The 14,133-nt window shown below is 41.9% G+C and overlaps 1 protein-coding gene across 13 annotated transcripts in view; it reads right to left on the bottom strand.

The window, feature by feature from the left end:
• Cadps (calcium dependent secretion activator) overlaps positions 1-14,133 on the bottom strand; it is a 433,680-nt gene that overhangs the window by 350,953 nt on the left and 68,594 nt on the right. The window lies entirely within an intron of this gene.

Raw genomic sequence — 14,133 nt, 5'->3', positions numbered from 1 at the left:
AGTGAAATACTGTATGGAGCTGTAGTTGTATCCTTGGCTTTTGGGAAATATACCAAAATATTCAGTCAGCCATTAAAATAACTACTCCTTGTTACCAACAACAGTCACAGTCCTTGTTACCAGCAACAGTACATTCCTTGTTACCAACAGCAGTATAGTCCTTGTTACCAACAACAGTCACAGTCCTTGTTACCAGTAACAGTACAGTCCTTGTTATCAACAACAGTACAGGCCTTGTTACCAACAACAGTCACAGTCTATGTTACCAACAACAGTCACAGTCCTTCATGTCAACAGGCTGAGAACAAGCTATCTGGTTGCTATTATCCATTTCTGCCCTAAATAAAAGAAACCAAGCAACTTTCAGTGTGTCTTTCAGAGAACCTGGCAGTTGTATGAAAGATTCACAAACTTGGTAGCTTTATTTATGCATGTCTGCTCAGCTAGGTCAGCATCCTCCAGGGCTCACTTTGAGGGGCACTGACGTGTCCTGTACACAGTCAAATTTAACATCACAGAAAGGCAAGGAACAGAGTGTCTCACTAATGACCTCCCTCAGTTTGCCTATAAAATGCACAATTCTGAGTCTCTAAGAACAAGCCAGAAAGGACTCCATGCATGCCCTTCTTACCCCCTCTGAGCTTCTACCTGCAGAAATAAAATCTGCTTCCTTTTGTCAGTAAATGAGTCAAGAATTTCAGATAAACAGACTTTCTTGTGGGGCTACCATGGAAGTCAATGACTCAGGGAAACCTACTCAATTCCCAGTGTCTACTTAAATACAACCTTAGCCTCTCATCCATGTATCTTCAGGACTTACCAAAATAACCTGCGGACCTACACAGTCACATCTTAAGGTTCGCAAAACCATTTCATACATAGTCAGTGTTTAGCTTGTGATTCCATGGCATGGCTTATTGTTAGAGGCTTCCTGTAGACCATGTATCTCCTAAAAGACAAGATGGCTTATGCCTGTCAATGAGATGATGTTTTTGAACAATTTGTTGTTCTGCAGTTCATTGTGCGCCCAATCAGAGAGCTAATGGATATAGGCAAAAATAAATCCCTCCTTAGATAAAGAAAGCAGGATCTCTCTCGGGTACTTTTTCAAGTATATTTTGAAAATAAACTCCAATAAACTTCCAAGACAAAAGTCTAGTAGCTTGGGGCATGCTTCAGGAGCCTAAAGAATACTATAAATAGGCAGCAGAATTTGGGATCTAATGTGAATATGACTGCAAACTGCATAGTGGTAACCTGTCAGAAACCTTCTCCCTGGCTTCTGCTGAGAACAGAGTGATGGGATTCTAAAAGTTTATTGAGGAGTAAAAATAAAGTATAGTGAGGGGTGTAGCAGAAGTCTGTGTGTCAGATGGAACTGGTCCTTATCCTTGTTCACATCTTTGCAGATCCCGCCCTTCGCAGATACTTAAGTAAATCCATCTTCTGGGGAGAAGAGCAGCTGTGCTCACGGTTGACATGAGGATGATATCACGTGTGCAAAGGTGGATGGCCCCAAACTGCACTTGTGTACTGCAAACTCCACCATGACTATCATGGAGATAGCTGTGGTCAGCAGCAGCCACTTGTGATCTTCCAGAAACAACCTGACACTCTGATGTGGGAGTGCCAGAAGCTGAGCGCCAGCATTTTTGCTGGGACTCTGGCATGCCAGATGCATTTGCTATGCAACCTGGGTCTCGTTCTGTCTGAGTGGAAAATGAATTCCATAAAGTCGGATGAAAGATTTGCCTGAGTGGCAAGCCCAGCAAAATTGAACATACTTATCTCTCCGACTTTGGAGAATGCTGGGCCCATGAAGCAGAAGCAGCAGAGGCTGTGCACATAAGCTGTGCACATACCCATCCCAATCACTTCTGCTGCTCAAGCTCTAGCATCAGTGGGCATTTGAGCTCGGATGGGTGCCAAGAGCTCCATGTGAACTATCTGAAGGGCTTTTCTTGACAACCCTGAGAAACAGTTATCGCTATCATGAGAGAGAACGCTATAATTTAGGGAGACAGAGTATTTTTCTCAAAGTCATGCACCCAAAAAAGACTATCTTCAAGATGTAATCTAAAGCCAGTTTCTTCTCAGCTCATGCTGTGTTAATAGATCCACAGTGGAAATACCCCAAATCCATCACTGGTAATGAACAAATCAATTAGGAAAAAATGGAGTATTATGAAAAACAACAATAACTACTACTGCTACTCATTTTGATAAAACACTAGATGAATATCAAACACTTTGTGCTAAATGTAATATTCCAGATCCAGAAAACTAAATACATTACACCATTATATAAAATCCTATATGAGCTAAAACTGGTAATATAATGGCTGTTAAAGATAGTAGTTGTCAAAAACCACGACCTTGCCCCAAACATGTATTACATAAGGGAAGCCTATATTTTCCTTGTATGTTTTTTTCATAAATTTAGTATTTTGGAAGGCTCATTTCTCCCATGGGTTGTGTGACTTTAGGTAGATTTAGCATCAGTTGACAGCAAGGAAGAAGTTTTACAAATACTGTGGGAGGTGAGGGTGGTGTAGGAGGTCCTTCTGTGTATGTATTGCTTTTATTTTTTATTGCTTAATGAATAAAGAAGCTGTTTTCAGCCAATGGCTTAACAGAATAGAGCCAGGCTGGAGAGAGAGAGAGACAGTAGGCAGAGTCAGAGAGACGCCATGAAGATGCCAGAGGGGGAAGATGTCAGCTACTAGCTGGAACCTTGCCAGTAGGCCATGAGCCTCGTGGTAAAATATAAAATAATAGGAATGAGTTAACCAAAGATATAAGAGCTAGCTAATAGTTACGCTTAAGTAATTGAGCAAACAGTGACTTAAATATATAGTTTCTGAGTGATTATTTTGTGGTTTGGACAGCCAGAAATGAACAAGCGGCCTCCTACTACAGCCAAGAAGGTTCCGCCTTTTGAGGGCAGGCAGAACTCCTCCTGCCGCCTTTCCTTTCATGGGAGGCCTAGTAGGTATTTGGCAGTAATCTGTCTCTGTGGCTAGAGTTTTGGGTAAAGTAGCCAGAGTTCATGTTTACAGGATGCCAGATTTTCTTAAACTGTCCTTATGAATACAGAATACAAGGCCTTCGCAGATAAGATTGAAAATTTACTTCAAAATGCTGAAAAATCTTGTAAAACATTTTGTGTATTCCACCTTAGAAATTTATCATATGGAAATTTTATCACTTTTTTCTTTATATTCAGAGCTGTTTTCAATAAAAGGCTGAACAATTGCTATTCAAATGTCTTCATTTTGAAATTACCATACAATGGATTATTACTTCTGCTGCTAGAAATGGTTTTGAATTTTGTTAAAAGATCCAGGAAAATGCCAGTGATTTTGCAGAAGAATGCCATCTATTTTTATAAATCATATACAGAAAATAAATAAAGAAGGCTATACAATTGCTAAACACACAGCAGTGTCTTGGTAAGTATACTAGAGGTGATTGAAACTGTATCCTTTGATTTCTATTTTCTAAAAACCCATAATGAGTGATTACCACAGTCACAAAAGCTAATGCCTTTTCCTGTGTTACAGACCTATTTGTTTCCAGGCAGACAACTTGCTCTGAGTCTGAAACATCCATGTGCATTTCCTTTGGAATATAATGAGTGTCTGTAGATCCCTGCAATGCTGCAAGGATGGAAGCAGAGGTCTGACACGTCAGTAACTTCTGCTGTGTCCAACATGGACAGTCAAATGGGGAGGATGGGCAGAGTGGGTTCACTATGTATGGAGGACCAGCTCCAACTACTAAGTGCAAAAATCATCCCCTCTTTTAGCTTTCATTTTTAACTAGAAGTTTAAATTATTTTATCCTTGTGAAACTGGGAGGCCATGGTCACTCTACTGTCAGTGACCGCAGCCACTGAACCCTAAGGCCTTCATGAAAATGTGGGGAAAGTCACACTTACTTATGAATGAAAAGAGCCATAGAGTTCAAGGTTGACTGATATTTTCGGAAGGTAATCAAAACATTTTCAACGAAGTTATTTGTGTTTTTCCTTTATCACAATCCTGACAAACCTACTGTGTGCTTTTCCCCCCTATATTGACTTCCTCTAAGTAAAAAGTGCAACTGAATTTAATAGTATTCTTTGTGCAAGATTACAGTTCCCCAAGGATTAGTATATCCAGGGTATAGATGGGTGTGCACGGGGAGCTAATGAGAGCTGATGAGAGAAGAGATAATTTGGGGGCCTATACGATAAGGCTGAATGACTATGGGAATGCTTAAGCAGATTCTGTTTTCCCTCTAAGTATATATTCTATTGCAGTACATTCCAGGGGGACATTTCACAAGGATAAACACACTCTTCCATTGCATGCTCCAAGGTGATGGGCAAAAATGGTAAGTGGCTGCCGAGTACTCAGACTGTGGTTAGTGCGCTGGAAGAACTGGGTTTTTCTGTCATTTTGCTTCACTCTGAATAGTCACATGTGGGGCTTAAGGCTCCAAAATTGGATGGCTTAGTTGGCAAAGCAAGTCCACAGTCTGGTGGTGTTTTCATGACTTGGGTACTGAAAACACGTGATTGCTAGGGTGTTTGGTCCAGCCAGCATTTTCATGAGATCTCTATATGGGTTCCATGGGGATTCATGCATGAGGTGAGCTACCTTAGGAATAAGAATTCCATCCTTTGCTCGAGAAGCTGGTCCCAGTGCTTACTACAGCACCAAGTGCCAGGGAAGGTGCCGCGCAGAAGGCACATGAGACAGCAGTGAGGGTAGGAGAGAGAAAGAACTGGGGTGAGTGTTTTTCCGCTGGATTCTTTTCATTCGTTTTCTTCACCTGTGTGTTTGCGCATGGATGTGTGCATGAGCATGGATGTATTTGCATGTGGGTATATGCACAGGAGTGAAGGTGCTCTCAGAGGTCCCTGAAGCCGGAATCATAAATGACTGTGAGCTGCCCAGTATGGCACAGGACCTCTGTTAAAATAGACCATGCTCCTAACTGCTGACCTGTCTCTCCTGCCTGTCTGTTCCTTATATTTCTACTGCTTTTGAAGAAACACATTGACCATGAGATCATGCACAGTAAATACTTGGCACAGATCTGCCACACATATGACAATCACCAAGGAAGTAGCCTACTTTTCAGATGTTTCACTTATCAAGTGTTGAGATGCAAGATATACAATGGGTTATCCCTTGACGCATCCTTACATATTGTCCCGCATCACTCTTAACTTGGAATGTAGGCCTTTTGACGTCAGTCATCTCTGCACAAATGACTATACCAAATAACAGACATTCTTCCCCGAGTGCCTGACCCCAGCGATAGTGGGCTTGTTTGTCTTCCTCTGATTAGAGAGTCACTTGCCGAGGTTAGTCTAGATTCAGAGAGTTTTAATGAATTTGTTTGTAGATTTATGCTTTTCTGAGAAGGTAAACTTTTTGAACCATCTTGAATACTGTGTGTATACATGTCTGTATTTGTGTGTCTCTGTATGTGTGCATGTATGTTTAATGAATCTGTTCCTTAAAAATCACCATGATAAGAAGCAGACGACAAAACAACCATCCCATGAAAAGTAAGATCTCCTCTAACATCCAATCTGCTCTGTGGACAGCCAAGCTCTCCTGGCTTTACTGGCTACCTGAGGCCTGGGCAGGAATCAAGACTTAACTCCTGCCTCTCTCCTCTCTATTCCCTCAAACTAGCCAACAAAAGAAATCTACAATGAAAATCTACGAAGATAACTGAAGCAATGGATTGATGAGCTGATTCCCAGCCCTGATCACTGCTAATTTAAACAAACAACATGAGGGAGTAAAGATAAAAAAACTTGGACTTTCACAAATAACATAAAATATTTTGGCGTAACCCTAACTGAAGAATTGAAAGAGCTGTTTGACAAGAACTTAAGTCTTTGAAGAAAGAAATTAGATACCAGAAAATGGAAAGATCTCCCATGCTCTTGGATAGGTAGGATCAACATAACAAATATTGCAATCCTACCAAAAGCAATCTATAAATTCAATGCAATCCCCATCAAAATCCCAACACAATTCTTCACAGACTTTGAAAGAACAATAATCAACTTCATATGGAAAAATTCATATTCATAAGAATAGCAAAAAAAAATCCTATACCATGAAGGAACTTCCAGCGGCATTACCATCCCTGATATATCTATTATAGAGCTATAGTAAAGAAAACAGCTTGGTATTAGCATAGAAACAGACAGGTTGACCAATGGAATCGAATCAAAGATCCGGATATTAATTCACACACCTATGAACACCTGATTTTTGACAAAAAAGCTAAAATTATACAATGGAAAAAAAGAAAGCATCTTCAACAAATGGTACTGGCATAACTAGATGTCAAAATGTAGAAGAATGCAAATAGATCCATATCTATCACCATGCACAAGACTCAAGTCCAAATGAATTAAAGACCTCAATATAAATCTGACCACACTGAACCTGATAGAAGAAAAAATGGGAATTAGCCTTCAATGCATGGGCACAGGAGACTACTTCCTAAATATAACCCCAGTAGCACAGACACTGAGAGCAATAATAAATAAATGGGACCTTCTGAAGCTGAGAAGCTTCTGTAAAGCAAAGGACACAGTCAATAAGACAAAATGGCAGACTACCGAATGGGAAAAAAAAAATCTTCACTAACCCCACATCAGACAGAGGAGTGATATCCAATATATATATATTGGTGGAAAGAAAGCAGTATTTGAACCCAGGGAACCCTACCCCAAAGACCACAAGGGAAGCACTTGCTGTGGGATGCTTGAAAAATTGCAGCATTAACAGGTAACCACTGGTAAATACAGGCATCCATGTTATACTTCCGGTGATGGGCCAGCAAGATGGTCCAGTGGGTCGAGGCACTTGCTGCCGTATCTAAGGACCTGAATTCTATCCCTGCAAGAACACTGTGGTCATGCAGGCACCCACGCACATACCCACACACCCACATATGCATAGATACAATAAATGAGTGTAACAAGAAACCCGCTAGAGCAGAAACCATTTCAAATGTCTCTTGTTCCAACACTTGCTTTCCCAGGGGAAGAGCAGTCACCGGCAGTCCTGTCTGGTGGACTACAAACCTGTGGCTCATGTTTCTAAGATTTATTTGTAAAAAAAAGCAGCAGAGACACAAGAGCCCTTTCTTGTGGGAAATCAAGGTGGTTAAGGTCAGAAATTTTCCTAAATTGAGTGTTTCCCTTTTCTTGTTCACCTGCTTATTGAATGTAGCTACAGTGATTACCCCTTGCCAGAGACTCCCAGGTTCTCAGACTGTACCCTGATAAGTCAGTCCTCTTGCTGTGACTCACTCCCAAGCCACTTGAACTTGGGCTCAATGGAAGACTGTGATTATAATTAGGGGTTTCTATATAGTGACACCTTTTACTCTGGATCTTGAGTTCTGTCCTGTCACAAGGCCTTTCCAGACGCTGCTATTCGCACATGGCAAGGCCAGTTCCTTTGCAGTCTCATCTTCAAGGTCTGCCTCACAGCAGCCTGTTCTAACATCCACTCTAAGCCTCTTCCCAGGTGACCCTTTCACCGTCCTCCACTTGCGCCTTGTTTATGTCCCCATACGTACTAGAAAACGTCAATACTAATAATCTCATTAGCATATGCACTTCGGTAAGCCCCAGGAGCTGAGGTATAGGTATTTCTTTCTTCCTTTCCTGATTATATTGTAGTCCTTGGTCCTGTAGCACACACCAAAATCAGCAACTACTTCTTCCCTTCCTGCTTTTCAAGATTTGTAATTTTAGAGTCTTTCCTACTTCCTTGACTTACTCTTTTACTTTTTCAGGTTCATAGGTTATCATCCACTCCTTGAACAAATTTTTATCCATTGTCTATGAAATATCAAATATTGAAACACAAGGATCAATGAAACATATTCTTGCCCTTGTTGAAATTTTAATGCACTGGGGAAGACAGAACTAGAACAATGATTTAATAGAAAATTCTACCTGTGATTGGTATTGCAGAGTGTGAAGGGACTCTTGGTGAAACCTGGGTGGTGGGGAAAGGAGATGAAAGAGGCAAGGAAGGATGGGAGGAGGTCAAGTGTAGATGCAGAAGGACTAAATGGTTAAATCTTAGCTCAGTGTAAGGCAGGAATAGTATGTAGATTAGCGTCTGAGTCGTGGGCTAACGATCTTGAACTTTGTTTTGTAACTAATGGGAGCTATAGATGGTTTTATGTAGGAGAAATGGGCTCTTGAGGGCAGGTGGTGAGTACTTAGGATGTTTGAGAAGCCGCCTTAATAAATTCTCTCCAGTCTCCGCTGGGCAGTCATCTACATGTGGACAAGACAAAGCATGATGAGGGTCACGAAGGAGTGACATTAGAAGACAAATGGTGCGCTAAGTGACTTTTAAAGACGTATACAGATATAAATACATCTATGGATAAAGATAGAGATAACTTTCCCCAGAAACTCTCATCCTGGGCACAATAGTAATTCTGTTTTATATCTGCATCATTTGCTTAAACCAAAGTGATGATTTCATTCCAATTGGAAACAATTTCAGATTCAACTTAAATGACTTTCATGAATATTTCATAACCATTCAGGATCAGCATATTTTTGATAAGCCAGACTACTTAATAAGCCTATGTGCTTTAAGGCTGCAGGGAAAAATGAGATTCAAATAAATATAGGAGATACTCAAACTGAAAAATATGTGACAGAAAATCTGTTTAAACAGTTGCTATGAAGATACTAGTAACTATTAATTTAATACGTAGCGATCAAATGCTAATTAAAAAGGATTTTTCTAATCTCAACTCATCTTTTTACTCCAAACATTTACATTTTCACCAATTGCATGATATTTCCTCTTCTGTAAGAAGGCAAAGAGAAAGGGGAGGGAAATAGAGACAACGTGCAGAAATTCACCAAGGCACAGCTAATCTCAAGAATCTGGTCCAATTATGTTCTCCTCCCAGAAAAATCAGCTTAACTACTATTGGGTTTCCCTGAGGGACTATCCAGGAAACTGCCCCTTGCCTGTGAGTGCTGTTGGTGTCGGTAGTGATGGTGCTCCCTCTCTTGGTTCTGTCTTTTTTGTACCACGTACCTCATGTTTGTACTGCTAGGGATGGGGCTCCCTCTCTTGGTTCTGTCTTTTGTGTAGCACATATCTCATGTTTGAACTGCTAGGGATGGTGCTCCCTCTCTTGGTTCTGTTCTTTTGTACACTGTGCGTCTATGCTTCCCACCCTGTACTTGTATTTGAGCTCCTTGTGAGTAGGGGATAGAGTCTTTGACATCCACGTGGCTAATCAACATGTGGTGCTTCCCATGTAGATGATGCACAGACAACACCGGGTGAGGGCTAGGTCAGAAAAGGGCTTGTCTTACAAGTCTTTTAGTTTCCAGAACCTCATAAACATGCCAAGCCTCATTAGGCGAGAGAATTGAGATGAACAGGGTCAAACTACACTGTACACAGTATGAAATTCTAAAGAATTAGTAAAAATATTATATGAAAAACATAATATTTACTAAAGTATGGCTGACATAAAAAATGATAAACAAGTAAAAATAAACAAATAATGTTTAAAAAGACTATTTCACTAATGAAATGATTTCCCTGACATCTTGGTTGAAAAAATAATTAGACCTTTAGAGACACATTAGAAATCCACTTCTATTTTTAATTAAAAACTTTTTCCTCCTTGGTGGAATATACTTAGAGCATGCTAATGTCAGGATAAAGGCACAGATCTAAAACCACATTAAAACATTGGTTCTTCTGCTTTCTATGTGTGTGATCTAGGGAAAGTCGTTTAGTTTAACTTCCCTGGGTCTCAAACATGTAGGTGTCAGGGTCTACTATGGCTGCTGTCCTGTGAAGGAATGAGATTACACACATAGAGAACATAGAAGAACGTCTGGATAGCAGTAGCCAAAGAAACTTTAGCAGCCATCACCACGTCATTACTGCCACCACTCTCATTGTTTTAGGTCGTAGTTGTTCTTGACTAGGACTTCAGAAGTCTGTCTGCAGAGCTGCCTCACAAGGTAGGTAGAGAAAAAGTCTCTCTGGTGGGTCTCTGACTGTGAATGAAGGAGATGCTCACGATGGGGGCACTTGGGCAGGTTTGGAGGAAAGCCTGGTAACATGGGGGTTCTCATGCGCTCTCAGCCTGGTTCCTCCAGATCGTCCCACGGGACACAAAGGACTCAGGAAGACAAGGAAGTAGAGTGAATGTCCAGACTCTGTTCCTGTCAACGTCAGGGCAGTCCTATATAGTCTGTCAGCAGTAGGTATCACTGTCAAGATCTTATGTGTCACTCTGTAAGAGCAACAGCTGAGATCCTTCATTGGTTCACAATCGACTTCATGCCCTAAATCTTTGAGGAAAAGAAAGCCAACATTGAGGTTTTCAGCAGGTTAAGAATCCTTATGTGGTTTCCTTTGAAGCAGCAGCCATTTTCCTTTTGTATAAGGAACATGGTGTATTTTCCTCCCAGAATCTTATAGAAAACTGGATGTTAAAATAACTGGAAAGGTATTTAATTTTCTTTACTTGGTATGACTGAACGTGACTGATTAAATAATAGAATTCCATTTAAGTTAAATTTTTCACTTTTGTGTTATCCTTGCTAACATGAGCATGTTTGCTCGTTTCTGCTGGCTTTGAAGGCGTGGGATTCCAAACCATAACTGTATGTGCAATTCTGCAGTATCTGTTGTACCGCCAGAGTTTTCTGCAATGTGCTTCGTTACATCTTTTCTTCCTGTGTCACACGGACTAATGGCTAAATGGTTTGGAATAAGCCAGAACGCCAACAAAAAGATTATAATGTCTCTCCCAGGAAACTCATTTACAAAACATTTTCCTTAACGAGTTTTAGTAGTAAAATGCTTTTACACCTACAGCCTTCAAATTAATTCCTACTTTTTTATATTTTATACCAAGTCGCCTTTGTTCATTGACAGGAGAATGCATAGCTTTGCTGCATTTCTAAGGGGGCTTGAAGTCGAACATAGCAGAGTCAGAGCGAAATAGACATAGGTTGTCTTGGTTCCTTCTTATACTGACTTGGTGAATAAACTCTAGACTGTGAGACTCAGTGTCCCCATTTATAAAATGGGAATTTTAAGACAAATTTCAGTGATCTAAGGCTTAAATAAAAATATTCTTTACTAGCAGTACTTAAACGTGTCTCTAAAATGAGAAAGCTGAGGTAGTCTGCACAGTAAATGCCGCTGATCCAAGGAGTTTTAGGTGAGCCTAGGGCCCAGTTGCAGATAATTCATGCCCCACAATGGCACCCTGTGTTTAGGATCTTGACTAACTCTGCTATCTCTGAAGGATTCAAATGAGAGATGGACGGTATGTGCGTTCTTCGTGCCCTGCTGACTGCGCTTAAGAAATGGGTGGAACATTCCATGGTGCAGCCTCCAGGAAGACTGGAGTAAAACATTCCTCTCATGCCCACGTTGCCAGGCAAGGCTGTCCTGCCCTGAGAAATTTCTGCATTTGAGCAAAAGTCATCATGCAACCTTGCCTTCCGAAGCTTTCTTACATGGAAGCAGTCCATTCCATTAAAGCAAATGCTGGACATCGGGGTGACTCAGCATGACCACAGCACGGGATACAGAAGGTCAGGTCTCATCTGTGCTACAGCCTGGCTTTACAATGTGTGGTGTGGCCATCAGTGACCCACCCCCCACATGCACACACACACACGCACAGCCCTGTAATACTGGCCCTCCTGCATTTCGTGAGATACTGTCCACACACTGTGCCTTCTTGAAGTCAGCTTGTCTCTTGGCTCTGCACACGCTCTCCTCAGTCCAGCTGCTCCTCATTTTCACTGTCCTAACCAGACTGACTTCTTTCTACTGGCTCTTCTCTTCCCTGAACAGCTTTCACCTCCACTTTGCTGTCTTCCTCTCCCCTGACTGCAAGACTAGATCAAACCCTTTTGGTACCCACATCTTTCCTTCCGGTGGAGGACACACTGCATATTTCCCGCGAATGAGTCATCAGACCTTGGCTGATGGTCGTGTGGTTGAGATGAAAAGGACCTGACAACATTCCCTGATGTTCTGGGTGCTGGCTACATTGCACGAATAAGCATGCATTTCTGGGATGCTTCCTAGGCAGACACTCCTAATGGCAGGCACTTTCATACTTTGACAAATCAAGACTCAATATGCAAAAGTCTCTAAAGCAAGCCACAGTCATCATTTTTCTTATAATTATTGATCCAGATAAGTGAACACTCACTCTGTCCCTAACTAGGTCATAACCAGTGGTATCTCTGAAATGCAGAAGTCCTGGTCCCCAGACCTCCAGTAGCTTTGGGTTACCTAAGAGGGGGCTAGGCAGCAGACAAAGAGAGAGCCTTGAGAAGGAGAGGGGTTTGTGCTCCCCCCACCAAACCCTGTCTCCTCTTACTACTCCTATACCTTTAAAAGAACTGAGCCATGTGACTCCACATCTCTCCTCTGGTTGAGTGATATGTTGAGTTTGGGAAGACCACAGTGTGGAGACAGAGGGGACCATTATCTTGAATATAGCTGATACTTGCAATAGCAATGAGTAGATGCCAATAGCAAGAAAGCTTAGGCAAGGACACATAGAGCATCTGTGTAAAACCTGTGGGTCACCTAAGACCACAGAAACACACACACACACACACACACACACACACACATACATATCTATACTATGATTCATAGTGGTAGCAAAAGTACAGTTATGAAGTAGCCACAAAATAATTTTACAGTTGGGGCATCACAGCATGGGGAACTGAATGAAAGGGCTGCAACATTAGGAAGGTTGAGAACCGTTGGTATCGGGACTTTTATGCTGACGGGAATTGGAATAATTGCAGAAGGTCTCAGGCTTCCATGGATTTGATATCACTCCAAGAGGATGTGACATTTGGCCCTGTAAATTGCTATAGGCATATAGCGTATAAAGGGCAGTTTTACAAATTCTTCCACTAGAGACCTGCTCACGGGAGGTTCTTAAGCCTGCTGCCTAGTGATGTTAACAATGGGTTTCTAAATTTCTTAGGTCCTCAGCTTTCTCATCTAAAACACAGACATAAAATATCTCTTAGCTCTTAAGGCAAATAAATGTTAGTGACGTACAAATGATACCACCTATGAAGTGTTCTCGGCCCATAGAAAACACACTAAATTAGACTAAACGTGAGTAAATATTAAATTGTTCCTGCTTCTCCAACTGCCTTTAGAAGACCAGTGAATGCTTCAGTGCCTATGCCCTAAGCCCCTATCCCTCGGTCTCTACCTCCTTGATCCTTACCCTTAAGCCCCTACTCTCCAATTTCTACCTGCTTTGTCCCTACCCCTCAACCCCTATCTCCTCAGCCTTTACCCCTCATCCCCTATGCTCAGTTCCTATGCCTCAGCCCCTACCCCTCAGTTCCTACCCCTCAGTCCTTACCCTCTCAATCTCTACCCCTCAGCCCGTATGCCTATAACCCCACTCATTCAGCCCTGTCTTCCTGCCAATGAGGCCTCTATTACTAATCCTATATCATGATCATACCCCTCTCTTCTCTGCCTCAGGGCCTTTGCACAGGCTAGCCCTTCTCCCTAGGATTCCCTTTCCTAGCCTTTCCCTGAAAAAGCTGTCCCTCTTGCTACTGTCGCCTTCTCTGACTTCTGAAGTACCACTGTGATTGTCTCCTCTGTCCTGACTCTCTGATCCTCTACACAGCTCGCCGCAACCAGGACTTAATCATTTGCTTACTTGACAACGGACTCTATACCACAGTCACTGTCCTTTGAGGTTGGAAGAAATGAAACGAATAGCCAAGACCAAGGGCCACCTTGAGGTTGGACGGTCTAATAGGAAGGGCTGCTGTTGCCAAGAGCAAGAACCGTTGGTAGCATGGGACTGACCCTGGGGTGGAGAAGAGCGGCACAAGGCAAAAACGCACTGGAAAGATGTTTAAAGACAGTTCTAAATGAGTGTTTACCTCCACTGACCTAGTTTAGGCGTGTTTCTGCAAGTACCTTACCGGAGAGTTTAGCTACAGAAATAGCAATGTGTCCAAATCCATTGCTCCCTGGGGACTCTGAAGTGATCCCACAAATAGCCCTGTTTTGTTGTTGCTTT

The sequence above is a fragment of the Myodes glareolus genome, chromosome 5 (genome assembly GCF_982192425.1).
Source record: "Myodes glareolus chromosome 5, mMyoGla1.1, whole genome shotgun sequence".
NCBI lineage: Eukaryota > Metazoa > Chordata > Mammalia > Rodentia > Cricetidae > Myodes > Myodes glareolus.
This window is presented reverse-complemented; position numbering and strand designations above follow the sequence as displayed.